At 43.8% G+C, this 18,374-nt stretch overlaps 1 protein-coding gene across 3 annotated transcripts in view; it reads right to left on the reverse strand.

Moving 5' to 3' along the window:
* L3MBTL4 (L3MBTL histone methyl-lysine binding protein 4) overlaps nt 1-18,374 on the reverse strand; it is a 443,526-nt gene that overhangs the window by 393,278 nt on the left and 31,874 nt on the right. The window contains exon 1 of one of the 3 annotated variants that reach the window (XM_073006460.1): nt 16,038-16,160. The exons of the other annotated variants lie outside the window; for them this stretch is intronic. The gene's annotated coding sequence lies outside the window, so the exon portion shown is untranslated. Of the gene's footprint in view, nt 1-16,037; nt 16,161-18,374 lie in introns of those variants that run through there. 3 annotated transcript variants of the gene reach the window in all.

Genomic DNA, 18,374 nt, shown 5'->3' on the forward strand with positions numbered 1-18,374 from the left:
TTGTGCATGTTGCTCAGAAGGCCCCAGAAGCCACCCCACCTAAAGACAGAGCACTCAGATAAAGTACTGTGAGGCCAAGGCTGCTTTCAGAATGCCGCCCATTTCCAGATTTCCCATGACCACTACGAAGGCACATCGTAAACAGCACTAATGGTCACGGAGGATGGTGATTTGCCTCTTAACAGATGCCATGAGCTTTACTCACAAGATACGGATTCAGCATTACCTCTTTTAGCCCTCACTTCAACCCTGGGAAGGAGATATTAGAATCATTCCCATTTTATAAAGAAATGGAAGTTCTACAGGTTACAGTCACAAAGCTCGTGAAACAGGAATTCAAAACCAAGTCCTGGGAAGAACATGCTGCTGAACACACTTCAGCTTTGAGTTGCCGAGGGATACCAAGCCAGCATGATTTCCCTGGAGCTCACAAGAAAGCCACACGAAAGAGAGTCAACACACAAATGCATAAAGACCTCAGCACAGGTGAGGGAGGCACCATCTTCCCTTCATCCTCGACACTCTTTCCAGTCGCCAGCATCCACCATGACCTGCTCTGTGCTGCTCCTCCATGGCTCACAGTGAGGCGGCAATCGGTGCTTACTTTTAACTGATGTCAAAACAGCATAAAAATATTTGGGGTGCAAGCAAAGGAGCGAAAACACCAGAAGATCTTTGTTGAGGCCACAGCCCACATGCTCCCATTCCAGTCACTTCCCTAAAGAAGTAAAAGTGAACTTGACTACCCACTGGGTTACCTACTTTGCTAGGGACACTGGGTGATAAACAGTAGTCACAGCAGGTAGATAGCTGCTGACCGTGTGCTTACTGTCTGCCAAGGTGCCTGCTAAGCACTTTCCATGCATTAACTCGTGGAACTTCAAAACAACCCTGAGGTATAGGGATTGTTGTCCTCATTTTGCAGATGAGAAAATGGAGCCACAGAAAGTTTAAGAAACTTCCAAAAAGTCCCAGAAAAGTAGTATGCCATGTAGTCCCTGACTTTAGGAGCCTACAACACAATTATGGAAACAAGATTCATTCACTGTAAGCAACTGGCAAACAGTGCTGTCTAATTATTAATATTAATAAAAGTCAGTGCCTGGAGGCTGGGCGTGGTGGTTCACACCTGTAATCCCAGCACTTTGGGAGGCTGAGATGGGCAGATCACTTGAGGTGAGGAGTTTGAGACCAGCCTGGGCAACATAGTGAAACCCTGTCCCTACTAAAAATACAAAAATTTGCCAGGCATAGTGGCACGTGCCTGTAGTCCCAGCTACTCAGGAGGCGGAAGTGGGAGAATCCCTTGATGTTGGGAGGCAGAGGCTGCAGTGAGCCAAGATCTCGCCACTGCACTTCAGCCTGGGTGACAGAGAGAGACTCTGTCTCAAAAAAAAAAAAAAAAAAAAAAAAGTCAATGCCTGTTATGCACAAGTGCTACACTAGTTGAAGGAAGAGAAGGTGAGCAAGGGCTGCAGTCGACAGACGCTTCCTGGAGAAGCAGGGCTACCACTTGGGGCAGTGTGTCCCCCACATACAGTTTGAAAGCAGTGGTTCTCAAAAGTACACAAATTAAAAGACAGAAATCAGCAATCTCTATAAAGATCATAATTCATCAATATGCTGATATAAGAAAGGAACAGAAAAGATAAGAAAGTCGGTTGAAAGTGAGGGAATGTGTCCTCCAGGGGATGGTGGGGAGGGGTGATGCATGTGGTGGGTGGAGGCCAGCCACGCCTTAAACATCCCTACAAATCACAGGACAACCCCTCATCACAAAGAACTCTCTGGTCCAAAACTGTCAATGGTGCTAAAAAGCCTTATACAGAGGAAGGAGAATATTTAGAAGGGGTCGCTCTATACAAGGGAAATAACACAGGCCGTGGCTCAGAAACAGAAAAGAGCTCAGATACATGAGAGGCCATTTCTTATGAGGAATAAGAGGAAATCATGTTGCCCAGGAAGGCTTCATGGAGGGCTGTGAAAGCCAAGCAGGATTACAGCTGGATTTGGTTGGAAAGGGGGATATGCAACAGACCTGGGATGACATTCACAGGACAAGAGCCAAGAGTCCCAGAACCCAGCTGGAAGATTGCTAGACTAGCGCAGGTGCAAAGTAACCAGCAGTTTCTGGTTAGAGGGGAGAAAAGGTAGTAAAATGCCTTATAAAGAAAGCACCGGCCAGGCGCAGTGGCTCATGCCTATAATCCCAGCACTTTGGGATGCCGAGGCGGGTGGATCACTTGAGGTCAGGAGTTCAAGACCAGCCTGGCCAACACGATGAAACCCTGTCTCTACTGAAAATACAAAAATTAGCTGGGCATGGTGGCACGTGCCTGTAGTCTCAGCTACTCAGGAGGCTGAGGCACAAGAATTGCTTGAACCTGGGAGGCAGAGATTGCAGGGAGCAGATATCATGCCACTGCACTCCAGCCTGGGTGACAGAGTGAGACTCAGTCTCAAAACAAAACAAAACAAAAAAACACAAGAGAAAGCACCGACCTGGCTTACTATTGGACACGGGTGAAGGGAAGGCATAGGTGAGGTTTTTATGCTGTCTCCCTCTCTTGCTTGTGCACCCAGGACAGTGCCTGGCAGAGAGCAGGCATAAATCCTGATGCATGAATCATAAACACAGCGGACTGGCATGTTACGGGAAGTTAGGTTCTAATGTTCTCATGCAAAGGGAAGAATTACATACAATCCCATCAGACTTGGAAAATGATAAATGCCTCTAAAGGAGCAATAAAGTCAGCTTTTGTTCCAGCGGGGGAAATACTGCAGGTTCTTCAGTGGGAACCCAGATGGAAACCACGCCTCCTGTTCGGCACAGCACAGTCCCTTCAGGCCTACATAACCCAGCGCACGTGAGGGTACAGCAGGCCCCCTCCCACCCAGGGCAGCGGCAGAATCACACCCACTACCGGTGGCCAAAAGAGATGAAGTCACCTAAGTTAAATGTGCATATGATTCAAAGGTTCGGCGGTGGTGAAGGGTGCTCCCTGACAGGAGACTGAGCTGGGAGGTAGACATAGCCGCTCTGATAAACCTGCAGGCCACACTGTCCCCAGTTGACAGGGACAGAGCTGAAGCCCTGCCCCCACCAAATGCACTCTTAAGATGTACGGGCTTTCCCCAGCAAGCAGACTCAGAAAAATTTTTAAAAATTAAAAGTTTGTAAGAAAAGACATTTGGGTTTCCACAACTGCAGGCCAGCGCTTTTCATGCGCATTTCACCAACCAGCGCTTATCTTTCCTCACTTACCAAATGCAGATCCAGCACTTTCTGTGCACAGAGCATTGTGGGAAATGCACAGGAGCAAGCCTTGCAGCGCCAAGGAGGGTTCTGTCCAGTTGATCTATTAACTTAGACCCAGGGTCGGCACAGTTTTGTTTTTTTTAAGTCCAGACTGTAAATATTTAGGCTTTGAGGGTCATAGTCCCTGCGGCAGTTACTTAAACTCTGCCATCAGAGCACGAGGGAGCCACACAGTATGAAAACAAATGGGCATGGCCATGTGCCAGTAAAAACACTGACAAAACAGGCGGCGGGCCAGATGTGGCCACTGGGCTATGACTTGCCACCCCCCTGGCTTACACCTGCACTGTAAGCTGATGAGCCAGAATACAAACCATCAGAGAACTCAGCAGAACACCCAGAGTGGAGTTCTGGAAATGCCTGTGAAAAGCAGGTTTTGATGAGCGTGGAAGACAGCCTCAGGGCTGGTTACTCTGTAAGTGAGACCCTGCGGGGAGAGCCTCTCGGAGGAAGCTAAGTGCCCAGGATAGCCCAGGCTCACGTTGGGAAACGGCGACACACCCAGGAAATTCAAGCATAAAATGCTGCACGATCCTGAGGAAAGCCAACTTGCCTGGCAAATCATCCTCCAAAATTTCACCAAAACCCTTACTACTGCAGAGCATCTCTTCCAACAATGGCCTTCCTCACATTTCCCGCCCCAAATGTTACTGAATTGTTAAGGCAGGACACTGGTGCTTGGTAATAACAAATAATGCTTAGAGAACTTTCCTAATTTAGCTACAAATGCATAGTTCACTGAACTGTGGTTAAGAAAATAGATGCCAACCTGTAATAAAGCAGAAAGCCTAATAATTTGATCTTGTTCTCGGTTTCAGAACACTATAAGAAAGCATTCTTTTAATTCCAGGCTCAGTTTCTCAAGAATCTTATCAATATCACCATAAAGACATCCATGAATTCCCTGAGGCTCTCCACAATAGCCTCTCTTCAATGTCCACCTTGACGCAATGAACACAGGCCTGAAGCCGTAAAGAGGATACATGTCACAACTCAGAACTGTTGGGAGAGACAGTGCTCCTGGGCCCTTGGACCCCTACACATCTTGTCAGGGGTGCCAAGACTTCAGGCCCTGAACACCCTCCCACCCAGGTCATTTCATAAGGTTGTTTATGCAGCTGGCAACTTTGAGACACGAGTTACCTTCTTTCCTCCTTTCTCCACCTCCCTCTCTCAGCCCCTGGGAAAGACTAGGCGTATTTACTGCTTGCTATAACTGTGGTGGCTGCCCCTGCCTGGGTGTGCAACTCTGCTGTGATGAAAACACACTGCAAGTCCAGCATCCACCTGGCCCATAGCAAGCTGCCCTATGGGGATGTGTGGGGCAAGGGAAACTGGCATAAATATGCCAATGCTGGTGTGCTTGCTGTACTACGAATTAGACACCCCTTTTCCTCTGACCCAGGAGCCTCGTGTCCTCTGCCCGCACCCCTGAAAAATAACAGGCTTATTTGTAACAGTATATTAGTTTGAAAAAAGGTAAAATCAAATCCCAGAACCAACTATAATTCTCTTCAATATTAAATGAAAATTTGCAACTCTTTATTTCATTTTTCTCTTTTCAATATCCACTCTTCAGCAAGGCTTCTTAAACTATGAGTGGTGAAAGCTCCTGGTTTTGCACAAAGCAATCCCAGTGCACACCTGCTGACCCACTGTTTCCAATCCACTAAGTGCCCCCTTTCACTCTCCAAAGCGTTCTCACCTGTACATTAAATTATATGATCACCCTACATATAACCAAATGGACAGATATATAATTGCTGTAAACTGCTTCAGTGTGTTGTTTGTGATCATTTTTCTTTAAAAACAAACAAAAAACGAAACAACAGTCTGACTCCAATTCTTTCACTTAAAACACGTTTTCCCGCAGGAACTTAACCCACCATAATTATATTTTGCAAATAATGGGAAGAAAGTTTAAATTCAGTATCCTCTAGAAGCAAGATGACAATCAATGGTCATTAAGTGTTTCATTGTTGCAAAGCACATTTAAATATTGACCATTTTTTCCTTTTTGAAAACTGTCATCCAAAACAGAATGATGCAAAAAAATCACATATATCTGATCTTTCATTAAATGTGATGTTAATGGCTCCCTCCCCCACAATATTCTGGGGAAAAACTTTCTCTAAGAAATATAATGAGGCCACACCATGAAGATGTGACTCTGCAGATTCTGCGAAGCTATCCAGTTTGCGCATCCTTGTCTCTGCAACCTCATCCATGCTGGGAACTGGAGAGCTCGTCTCTTGCACAGTAAAGAAACAACCTGAAACAAAGTAGTCCTTTATCAAACCTTCCCAAAGGGCAGTCAAAAGGCTTCGGCTTTCCGCTATCCTATGCATGCTCTCCACCTGGTTTAACAGGAGTGAGGTCTCTTCCATTTCTACCTACATAAAAACACAGGCCAACACTCCACTAGATGTCCTTGACATCGACTCCTCGCTAGCTGATCTGCTGTAGGGGCAGCAGCCATGCTCAGTTCTTCACCAAACCCCTGTTCCTATCTGCCCTGCACACACCCCTACACACAGTGAGATCTTAGAGCTTTGACAAAGTGCAAAGAGAAGTCGCTCTACCCAAACGTACCCTGCCAACAAGGAATCCAACCTAGTGTTGGCAAAGCAGGCTCTCGATTAAACAGATTATGCACCGTACATAATACATCTTCAAGTGAATCACAGTAGGAAAATCCCAGAGAAAGTACAAGGGAATTACAGTGCATGCCTTGATTTACAAACTCCATCAGATCTGCCCAAATGTCAAGTGAATTGATAAAAAGAAATACCCCCACTTTACCACTTCCATAAACTAAAATGTTAAAAACTAATAATAATAAACTTGAATGTGACAGATTACTCAAAACAGAAACTGTGTTGTTTTGTTTTGTTTTGTTTCCTAAGAGATTCACAAAGCTGAATTATTGGGGGTTTTTAAAGGATGGTCTTAGAAATTCATAACTGAAACAAAATTTATGGGTTTAAGAGATGACTTTTCTTCATTGTTGTAAATTTTCAGTGGTCTCTGAAGAATTCAAGTAAAATAAAAGCCCTCCCTGGTTACCCACATTTCCCCCTGTGCACACACAGATAGCAGATGCACACACCCGCCCTTCATACTCCTGCTGCATCTTCCTGAAAATCCAGTTCTGGAATGGCAGTGGCTGGGTTCAAATCCAGCTCTACTGCTGAACAGCTGTGACTTGGGTGAGTCACTTATCCCCTGTGCTCTGGTTCTTTTGTGTGTAAAATGCCAGTAACAACAGCACCAACCACACAGAGCTGTCACAAGGATTACATGGGTTAACACTGGCAGAGAGCTTAGGACCAAGCCTGGCACACCAGTGTTTGCTAAAACATTTTATCAAGAGAGCTACAAAATAAACTCCCTGGCAATGTCTCACCTTTTAGATGCAAGGCAACGTTGAGGCCTACTTCATCGGCAAATACCGCATTTCTTTTGTGGGATCGTGCCTAATAGGCAGTGAGTGTCAACAAATATTCATGGGACAGATGGATACAAAAAGCTGTACAAATAAAGAAGCAAATGACCTCTTCCATGATTACAGTCAAAATTCCAAAGGGTTTCATTAAATTCAAACCACTAGGATGGTAAACAGGAGCCTGTGTGCTGTTCTCACCACAAAGTGGTACTTCCTCCCCTTCCACAGTGAGTCCTGGTCCCAGTGAAAACACTATAGAACCAGCCATCCCCGCCTCTCCTCACCGTAAGAAAGCTGACCACTGAGACCCTCCCACACTCGCCACCATCATTTCCCTCAACATTGCCACTTCTATTACTGGCAGTTATTGCCAATACTAAAACATGAGGCAAAATGAAATTTCTAAAGCACCGTGAAATCTATGGAAAAATATTCAGAAGCAACGCTTTCAATTAATTCAGTATTTAAATGAAATTCATTTCAGACACAATTCAATAAAGCCTTCATACTCTGAAGAGATCCCCAATAATATGAAAAAATATATAGATTTCCAAAAAGCTTCTGCTTTGGTGCATTGGGAAACTCGGGCTGCTCCTGCAGTGTAACGCAGTCTGATCTGCAGAATTAATTCAGATGTCCACAGGAATTGCAAACCCTGACTCACAGGCGCCTTCCACTGGCAGCCACCTAGATCACTGCACCTGCCCCAGTCGATACAGGAACTCCAGCCTTTGTACCTTCCAAACCTACTGTCCGTATGGGGACCTAAAAGGCCCCTATGGCTTGGCTCTCTCTCCCCCATTTACAGCCCCTCCGTGGTTCTCCTGTTCTAAGGATACAGTCCAGGCTGCCATGGCTTCTGAGGCACCTCCTGACCTGGCTTCCCACCTGACCAGCCAACTTCTCTTCCAAGCCAGACTGTGCTACAACCTGACCTTCTGCACTCTCTTCTCACCTCCTACCTGGAGCCACCTTCCCACCACCTCGCTGCCCCTCGGGCCTCCGTGTAAATGTCATTTCCTCGGATGCCTCCTGCAACCACCACCCCGATCCCAGGCTAGGTGAGGGACACCTCCACAGCCAGCGCTTCCCTTAGAATCACATTCAGCACTTTTCATACTAGCTCCTTTACTTGAGCCCTCCGAGAAGGTTCTTTGTCACTGTATCTCCAGCACCTGGAATAACGTCTGGGGCACAGGAGGTCGTCAATAAATACCAGTTTAGTAAATGAGATGACAATGGCTTAACTGCAACAGTCAGGGTGAGAAATAGAGAAGAACCCAGAAAGAACGGGGTGGAAGCCAGTAGGATCTGGTGACAGAACAGACGTGGGCAATAATAAAGAAAGAAGGGCCTGGCCGGGACGTCAAATCTCCACTTGGGCAGCAACGTGAGAAAACCACTCACCAAGAAATCGGCAGAAGCACAGACTGAGGCGAGGGCACTGGTTTAGGTGCAGACACGCTAAACATGAGGTGTCCCAAGACATGTGCCCATAATGTCATGGCTAAGAACTCATCCCTGCCCTGCTCAAGATGCCAATAGCTTCCCAGCACATTAAGGAAACTCCAGACTCGTCACCGAGTCCTACAAGGCCACATATGCACTAGGTCTAACCTCTCAAGCTCTCCGACCCCACTTTTTCAGTCTGCTTTCTCCCTGCTTGCCTCACTGGCCACGGTAGCCCTCCCACTGTCCCCAGAGGTGCCCAGCAAGATGCTCCTCAGCACCTGTGCACTCACTGCAGCCCACCTGGAGCACAGCACCCAGATCTTTGCAGGGCTTCCTGCTCCTCCTAATGTAGGTACCACTTCAAACATCACCTCCTCATGTCAGTCATGAAAATTATCCACAGTAGCACCCCCTGACTCACTGTCACAGCAATCTGTTTTAGTTTCATCACTAAACACTCGATGAACTGACGCTGTCTGTTCCTTTCTTTTGCATATTTGTTGTCTGTCTATCCTATCTACAGGGTACACAAAGGCCCCAGCTGGGCACAGTGGCTCATGCCTGTAATCCCAGCACTTTGGGAGGTTAAAGTGGAAGGATTGCTTGGGACCAGGAGTTTCAGATCAGCCTGGGCTGGGGAGACCCCCATCTCTACAACAACAACAACAACAACAAAAATTAGCTGAGTGTGGTGGTGTGTACCTGCAGTCCCAGCTACTCGGGAGGCTGAGATGGGAGGATCACTTGGGCCTGGGAGGTTGAAGCTGCAGTGATCCTTGATGGCACCACTGCACTCCAGCCTGGGTGACAGAGTGAGACCTTGTCTCAAAAAACAAACAAACAAACAAACAACCTAAAAAAAGACGTAGTCAGGCTCCGCAACTATTTTCTTTGCTAGCATAGCCTGAGGACTTAGAACAGTGTATGGCCCTTGCTAATAGCTCACCACATCTGTTAAATGAATATCTGAATGGAGGAATGAAAGTAGCAAGATGGGATTTGCCATCTCCTGCCCTCCCACTGAAATCGTTGTGAAAATACAAAAGGTGATACAAAGTGCCAACTATCTAAGGACGCTAGTAATGCTGACTATTACAAATTCCAGAAAGTTCTATCAACCAAAAGCAAATAAAACTTTGGAGGAGGGCACGGGGCACCAACAGGAAAAGGGAAAAGACAGGAAGTGGATTTCTCTGATCCTCACCTGGCCTCCTGTCTCGAGGGTCACAAACCTGGCTGGCCACCAGGAGCACTGTGCTGTGTTTTGTTTATTTGTTTAGTTACAAATTCATCCATTCACGTACTGAGTAACTGATAAACTCATCTGGTTCAAAAGTTAAGACCATATAAATAGGTACAGGTGAAGAAATCTTACCTCTTCTCATGTCCCTGTCCACTTGTCTCCACACTACCTACATGCACACCCTTGACTGGTGAGTTTCCTGAGTTGGTTTTTATTATTATTATTATCATTATCATTATTTATAGTATAAGTTCTAGGATACATGTGCAGAAAGTGCAGTTTTTGTACATAGGTATACATGTGCCATGGTGGTTTGCTGCACCCATCAACCCTTCACCTACATTAGGTATTTCTCCTAATGCTATCCTTCTGCTAGCCTCCCACCCCACAATAGGCCCCGGTGTGTGATGTTCCCCTCCCTGTGTCCATGTGTTCTCATTGTTCGACTCCCACTTACGAGCGAGAACATGCAGTGTTTGGTTTTCTGTTTCTGTGTTAGTTTGCTGAGAATGATGGTTTCCAGCTGCATCCATGTCTCTGCAAAAGACGTGAGCTCATCCTTCTTTATGACTGCATAGTATTCCATGATGCATATGTGCCAAATTTTCTTTATCCAGTCTACCATTGATGGACATTGGGTTGGTTCCAAGTCTTTGCTATTGTGAATAGTGCCACAGTAAACATACGTGTGCATTTCTCTTTATAGCAACATGACAATGATCCTTTGGGTATATACCCAGTAATGAGATAGCTGGGTCAAATGGTATTTCTAGTTTTAGATCCTTGAGGAATTGCCACTGTCTTCCACAATGGTTGAATTAATTTACATTCCCACCAACCGTGTAAAAGCATTCCTTTTTCTCCACATCCCTCCAGCATCTGCTGTTTCCTGACTTTTTACTGATCACCATTCTAACTGGTATGAGATGGCATCTCATTGTGGTTTTGATTTGCATTTCTCTGATGGCCAGTGGTGATGAGCATTTTTTCATGTTTGTTGGCTGCATAAATGTCTTCTTTTGAGAAATGTCTGTTCATATCCTTTGCACACTTTTTGATGGGGTTGTTTGATTTTTTCTTGTAAATTTGTTTAAATTCTTTGTAGATTCTGGATATTAGCCCTTTGTCAGATGGATAGATTGCAAAAATTTTCTCCCATTCTGTAGGTTGCCTCTTCACTCTGATGATAGTTTCTTTTGCTGTGCAGACGCTCTTTAGTTTAATTAGATCCCATTTGTCTGTTTTGGCTTTTGTTGCCATTGCTTTTGGTGTTTTAGACATGAAGTCCTTGCCCATGCCTATGTCCTGAATGGTATTGCCTAGGTTTTTGTCTAGTATTTTTATGGTTCCAGGTCTTAAGTTTAAGTCTTCAATCCATCTTGAGTTAATTTTTGTATAAAGTATAAGGAAGGGGTCCAGTTTCACTTTTCTGCATATGGTTAGCCAGTTTTCCCAGCATCATTCATTAAACAGGGAATCCTTTCCCCATTTCTTGTTTTTGTCAGGTTTGTCAAAGATCAGATGGTTGTAGATGTGTGCTGTTATTTCTGAGGACTCTGTTCTGTTCTGTTGGTCTATATATCTGTTTTGGTACCAGTACCATGCTGTTTTGATCACTGTAGCCTTGTAGTATAGTTTGAAGTCAGGTAGTGTGATACCTCCAGCTTTGTTCTTTTAGCTTAAGATTGTCTTGGGTATGTGTGCTTTTTTTTGGTTCCATATGAACTTTAAAATAGATTTTTCCAATTCTGTGAAGAAAGTCAATGGTAGCTTGATGGGGATAGCATTGAATCTATAAATTACTTTGGGCAGTATGGCCATTTTCATGATATTTATTCTTCCTATCCATGAACATAGAACACTTTTCCATTTGTTTGTGTCCTCCCTTATTTCCTTGAGCAGTGTTTTGTAGTTTTCCTTGAAGAGGTCCTTCACATCCCTTGTAAGTTGTATTCCTAGGTATTTTATTCTCTTAGTAGCAATTGTGAATTAGAGTTCACTCATGATTTGGCTCTCTATCTGTTGTTGGTGTATAGGAATGCTTGTGATTTTTGCACATTGATTTTTTATCCTGAGACTTTGCTGAAGTTGCTTACCACCTTAAGGAGATTTGGGGCTGAGACCATGGGGTTTTCTAAATGTACAATCATGTCATCTGCAAACAGGGACAATTTTACTTCCTCTTTTCCTATTTACATAGACTTTATTTCTTTCTCTTTTGAGATTTCCCTGGCCAGAACTTCCAATACTGTTTGAATAGGAGTGGTGAGAGAGGGAATCCTTGTCTTGTGCTGGTTTTCAAAGGGAATGCTTCCAGTTTTTGCCCATTCAGTATGATATTGGCTGTGGGTTTTTCACAAATAGCTCTTATTATTTTGAGATATGTTCCACTGATACCTAGTTTATTGAGAGTTTTTAGCATGAAGGGGAGTTGAATTTTGTCGAAGGCCTTTTCTGCATCTATTGAGATAATCATGTGGTTTTTGTCATTGGTTCTGTTTATGTGATGGGTTATGTTTATTGATTTGCATATGTTGAACTAGCCTTGCATCCCAGGGATAAAGCCGACTTGATCGTGGTGGATAAGCTGTTTGATGTGCTGCTGGATTCAGTTTGCCAGTGTTTTATTGAGAATTTTTGCATCAATGTTCATCAGGGATATTGGCCTAAAATTTTCTTTTTTTGTTGTGTCTCTGTCAGGTTTTGGTATCAGAATGATGCTGGCCTCATAAAATGAGTTAGGGAGGATTCTCTCTTTTTCTATTGTTTGGAATAGTTTCAGAAGGAAAGGTACCAGCTCCTCTTTGTGCCTCTGGTAGAATTCGGCTATGAATCAGTCTGGTCCTGGACTTTTTTGTTGTTAGGCTATTAATTACTGCCTCAATTTCAGAATTCGTTATTGGTCTCTTTAGGGATTCAACTTCATCCTGGTTTAGACTTGGGAGGTGTATATGTCCAGGAATTTATCTATCTCTTCTATATTTTCTAGTTTATTTGCATAGAGGTGTTTATAATATTCTCTGATGGTAGTTTGTATTTTTGTGGGATCAGTGGTGACATTCCCTATATCATTTTTTATTGTGTCATTTGATTCTTCTCTCTTGTCTTCTTTATTAGCCTGGCTAGCAGTCTATCTATTTTGTTGATCTTTTCAAAAAACCAGCTCCTGGATTCATTGATTTTTTGAAGGGTTTTTCATGTCTCTATCTCCTTCAGTTCTGCTCTAATCTAAATTATTTCTTGTCTTCTGCTAGCTTTTGAATTTGTTTGCTCTTGCTTCTCTAGTTCTTTTAATTTGATGTTGGTGTGTCAATTTTAGGTCTTCCCTGCTTTCTCTTGTGGGCATTTAGTGCTATAACTTTCCCTCTACACACTGCTTTAAATGTGTCCCAGAGATTCTGGTACATTGTGTCTTTGTTCTCATTGGTTTCAAAGAACAACTTTATTTCTGCCTTCATTTCATTATTTACCCAGTAGTCATTTGGGAGCAAGTTGTTCAGTTTCCATGTAGTTTTGTGGTTTTGACTGAGTTCTAACTTGATTGCACTGTGGTCTGAGAGACAGTTTATTATGATTTCCATTCTTTTGCATTTGCTGAGAAGTGTTTTACTTCCAATTATGTGGTCAGTTTTAGAATAAGTGTGATGAGGTGCTGAGAAGAATGTATATTCTGTTGATTTGGGGTAGGAGACTTCTGTAGATGTCTATTAGGTCCGCTTGGTCCAGAGCTGAGTGCAAGTCCTGAATATCCTTGCTAATTTTCTGTCTTGCTGATCTGTCTAATATTGACAGTGGGGTGTTAAAGTCTCCTACTATTACTGTGTGGGAGTCTAAGTCTCTTTGTAGATCTCTAAGAACTTGCTTTATGAATCTGGGTGCTACTGTATTGGGTGTGTATATATTTAGGATAGTTAGCTCTTCTTGTTGCATTGATCCCTTTACCATTATGTAATGCCCTTCTTTGTCTCTTTTAATCTTTGTTAGTTTACAGTGTCTTTTATCAGAGACTAGGATTGCAACCCTTGCTTTTTTTTTTTTTTTTTTTTTTTTTTTTGGCTTTCCATTTGCTTGGTAAATATTACTCCATCCCTTTATTTGGAGTCTGTGTGTCTTTGCACGTGAGACGGGTCTCCTGAATATAGCACACTGATGGGTCTTGACTCTTTATCCAATTTGCCAGCCCATGTCTTTTAATTGGGGCATTTAGCCTGTTTACATTTAAGGTTAATATTGTTATGCATGAATTTGATTCTGTTACTATGACGCTAGCTGGTTATTTTGCCCATTAGTTGAAGCAGTTTCTTCATAGTGTCAATGATCTTTACAATTTGGTATGTTTTTGCAGTGGCTAGTACCAATTGTTCCTTTCCATGTTTAGTGCTTCCTTCAGGAGCTCTTGTAAAGCAGACCTGGCGGTGACAAAATCTCTCAGCATTTGCTTGTCTGTAAAGGATTTTATTTCTCCTTCACTTATGAAGCTTAGTTTGGCTGGATATGAAATTCTGGGTTCAAAATTCTTTTCTTTTAGAATGTTGAGTATTGGCCTCCACTCTCTTCTGGCTGGTAGGGTTTCTACAGAGAGATCTGCTGTTAGTCTGATGGGGTTCCCTTTGTGGGTAACCTGACCTTTCTCTCTGGCTGCCCTTAACATTTTTTCCTTCATTTCAACCTTGGTGAATCTGATGATTATGTGTCTTGGAGTTGCTCTTCTCAAGGAGTATCTTTATGGTCTCCTCTGTATTTCCTGAATTTGAATGTTGGCCTATATTGCTAGATTGGGGAGTTCTCCTGGATAATATCCTGAAGAGTGTTTTCCTGCTTGGTTCCATTCTCTCCATCACTTTCAGGTACACCAATCAAATGCAGATTTGGTCTGTTGACATAGTCCCATATTTCTTGGAGGTTTTGTTCATTCCTTTTTATTCTTTTTTCTCTAGTCTTGTCTTCTCATTTTATTTCATTAAGTTGATCTTCAATCGCTGATATCCTTTCTTCTACTTGATCAATTCAGCTATTGATACTTGTGTATGCTTCATGAATTTCTCGGGCTGTGCTTTTCAGCTCCATCAGGTCATTTATGTTCTCTCTAAACTGGTTATTCTAGTTAGTAATTTGTCTAACCTTTTTTCAAGGTTCTTAGTTTCCTTGCATTGGGTTAGAGCATGCTCTTTTAGCTCGGAGGAGTTTGTTATTACCCACCTTCTGAAGCCCACTTCTGTCAATTCATCAAACTCATTCTCCATCCAGTTTTGTTCCCTTGCTGGAAAGGAGCTGTGATCCTTTGGAGAAGAGGTGTTCTGGTTTTTGGAGTTTTCAGCCTTTTTGTGCTGGTTTCTCCCCATCTCTGTGAATTTATCTACCTTTAGTCTTTGATGTTGGTGATCTTCAGATGGGGTCTCTGAGTGGATGTGCTATTCCTTTCTGTTTGTTAATTTTCCTTCTAACAGTCAGGCCCTTCTGCTGCAGGTCTGCTGCAGTATGCTGGAGGTCCACTCCAGACCCTGTTTTCCTGGGAATTACCAGCGGAGGCTGCAGAACAGCAAAGATTGCTGCCTGTTCTTTCCTCTGGAAGCTTTTCCCCAGAGGGGCACTTGCCAGATGCCAGACAGAGCTCTACTGCATGAGGTGTCTGTTGGCCCCTACTGGGAGGTGTCTCCCAGTCAGGATACACGGGAGTCAGGGACCCACTTGAGGAGGCAGTCTGACCCTTAGCAGAGCTCAAACGCTCTGCTGGGAGGTCCACTGCTCTCTTCAGAGCTATCAGGCAGGGATGTTTAAGTCTGCTGAAGCTGCATCCACAGCTGCCCCTTGCCCCAGGTACTCTCTCCCGGGAGATGGGGATTTTATCTATAAGTCCCTGACTGGGGCTTTGCCTTTTTTTCAGTGATGCCCTGCCCAGAGAGGAAAAATTTCTGGCAGTCTGGCCACAGCGGCCTTGCTGAGTTTCAGTTCAAACGTCCTAGCAGCTTTGTTTACACTGTGAGGGTAAAACTGCCTACTCAAGCCTCACCAATGGTGTATGCCCCTCCCCCAACCAAGCTCAAGTGTCCCAGGTCGACCTCAGACTGTTGTGCTGGCAGTGAGAATTTCAATCCGGTGGATCTTAGTTTGCTGGGCTCCATGGCGGTGGGACCTACCGAGCCAGACTCCTTGGCTCCCTGGCTTCACTCCCCTTTCCAGAGGAGTGAATGGTTCTGTCTCGCTGGCATTCCAGGTGCCACTGGGATATGAAAAAAAAAACCTCCTGCAGCTAGCTTTTTGTCTGCCCAAACAGCCACTCAGTTCTGTGCTTGAAACCCAGGGCCCTGGTGGGGTAGGCACCGGAGGGAATCTCCTGGTCTGCAGGTTATGAAGACCACGGGAAAAGTGCAGTATCTGGGCTGGAGTGCACAGTTCCTCTGGCTCAATCCCTCACAGCTTCCCTTGCGTAGAGGAGAAAATTCCCCAACCCCTGCGCTTCCTGGGTGAGGTGACGCCTTGCCCTGTTTCGGCTCGCCCTCCATGGGCTTCACCCACTGTCCAACCAGTCCCAATGAGATGAACCGGGTACCTCAGTTGGAAATGCAGAAATCACCCACCTTCTGTGTCGATCTCACTGGGAGCTGCACACCGGAGCTGGTCCTGTTCAGCCATCTTGCCAGCAATCCCTACTAAATCGAGTTTCCTGAGTTGTTTGCTTTGGTAAGTTTCTCGTACAACCTGCATGAGTGTTATTTCATACACTGGCTCCTCTAACTGTGGGATAAAAAAACCTGTGAGACTTTAGGATCAGGTACAGTTTTTAAAGATATTACCAAATTGCCTTCATTAAGGGTGTGCCTTTTCATCCTTGGAAAATATTTAGCATAAAAATTCCTAGACCCCACTCCAAACCTACCAGATCAGAATCTCTAAGGGTGGACCCCGATAACTGACTTTTGAAAAACGGCTTCCTTTGTAATGGTGATGTTCAACTATATCTGGGAACTCCTGTCCTGCCTCAGAGAGGAACACTCTTCGCTCATCAGAGAGAGGAAGCCACTGCTGCCACACTCTGCAGGACCCACTTACCTGAGTAGGCAGAGGCCTTGCCCCATGACCTCGTCAAAATTCTCTTCTTGTATATATATGCATGCCTAAGAGGATTATGCACACACACACTCATATGTATATATGTGTGTATATATATGTGTGTATATAAAATATATTATATATAAAATATATATATATAAATTATATATGTATATATTACATATACAAAATATATATGTATATAATATATAATATATACATAAAATATATACACAAAAAAACTCATACATACAAACGTTCATGTATACAGACACATCCATATACATATACCTGTAGTCACATGGAATTGGAATCTTTCTGAAAAGAAATACACAAAGTGGTACTAACGGCTGTCTTCAGGGAGTGTCACAGGGCAGCCAGAGTATGGGGCGGAACGCAGACACTTTCTGTTGAATTGTGTACCTTGTGCATGTATGACTTTTTGAAAAACAAATAAACTTATAAAAACTCTCTCTTCTTTCACTGAATCTGGGGCACTCTTTCTAATAATGCTGCAATGATTTTAAAATATGTCTGCAAATATTGTAACAATTCCTTGCATCAAAAGTGGATTCTAATTCCCCACCTTGGTCTGAATGTGGGCCAGACCCAGTGACTTGCTGCTTCTCCTGAAAAGAATGTGGCAGAAGTGACTTCCAAGCCTAGTTAGTAAAAGAATGACATCTGCCTGCCTTGCTGTCTATCAGGGATGGTCTCCTCCGGGGAAAGCCAGCTGCCATGTTATGAGGACACTCAACAGTACGTGCGGTCTGTGCAGAGACTCGCCTGGGACAAGAAGAGCAAGAGGTATGCAATGTTCAAAAGAGAAGGGACGACTCTTAGAGACATGCCTAGAGACAGGGAGCTGGTAGAATTCCGTCAGCCTTGGAAAGAAGGAGCGACAGTTCTTCTTTTGAGGGAGAATAGAGAAGGAAGGAAAGAGAGAAGTAGATGACGCAGAAATTTGGATATGGAAGGGAGAGAAGTTGGTAAGTTCAAAGCAAAATATCGCACTATTTCTATGGCATTAGAATGGGATAAAAAGCTTAAAGGGGCAGGCCACAGTGGTTCACACCTGCAATCCCAGCACTTTGAGAGGCCAGGGTGGGAGAATTGCTGGAGTTCAGGAGTTCGAGACCAGCCTGGGCAACACAGCAAGACCCCATCTCAAAAAATATGTAGTATTTGGCTGAGCACAGTGGCATGTGCCTGTAGTCCCAGCTACTCTAGAGGCTGAGGCAGGAGGATCACTAGAACACAGGAGTTTGAGGCTGCAGTGAGCTGTGACTGTACCACTGCAATGCTCAGAGCTGTGACTGCACCACTGCAATGCAGCCTGGGTGACAGAGCGAGACCCTGTCTCAAAAGTAAATAAATATTAAAATTAAAATTAAACAAGCTTAACAGAAGAGGTAAAGAGTCCCAACAGTCACTAAAACAGAGGAAACAGAGATGACTCATTTAACCATTCAGAAGCATCATGTTCAATGAGGTTCTAGAATTCATCCCTTTAAGCCTACCACTATCTTCATTCAAAGTAACACTTGTTTAACCACTCTTCAAGCTCTCTGAGAAAATATTTCACAACTTTAAAATTAATCATTCAAAGTTATTCCACATATTAAGCCTTAATTATTAGTTATTATATAAATTAATTCTTTATTCTCTTGAAGGCAAGAATGATTGCCCAACATTACTTTCAGAATGCCCTTTCCTTATTCCTAAATCTCTCTCCAAAAGGTCGAATGAGGAATAAACTCAATTCCTATATAATCCATCAGCTAGTCCTTCACTTTCTCTTATTATCTTTAGGGAAACACCGAAATCACCCTCAGTCAATCAGAATTTGAACCTGTCTCTAAACT

The sequence above is a fragment of the Chlorocebus sabaeus genome, chromosome 18 (genome assembly GCF_047675955.1).
Source record: "Chlorocebus sabaeus isolate Y175 chromosome 18, mChlSab1.0.hap1, whole genome shotgun sequence".
Lineage (NCBI taxonomy): Eukaryota > Metazoa > Chordata > Mammalia > Primates > Cercopithecidae > Chlorocebus > Chlorocebus sabaeus.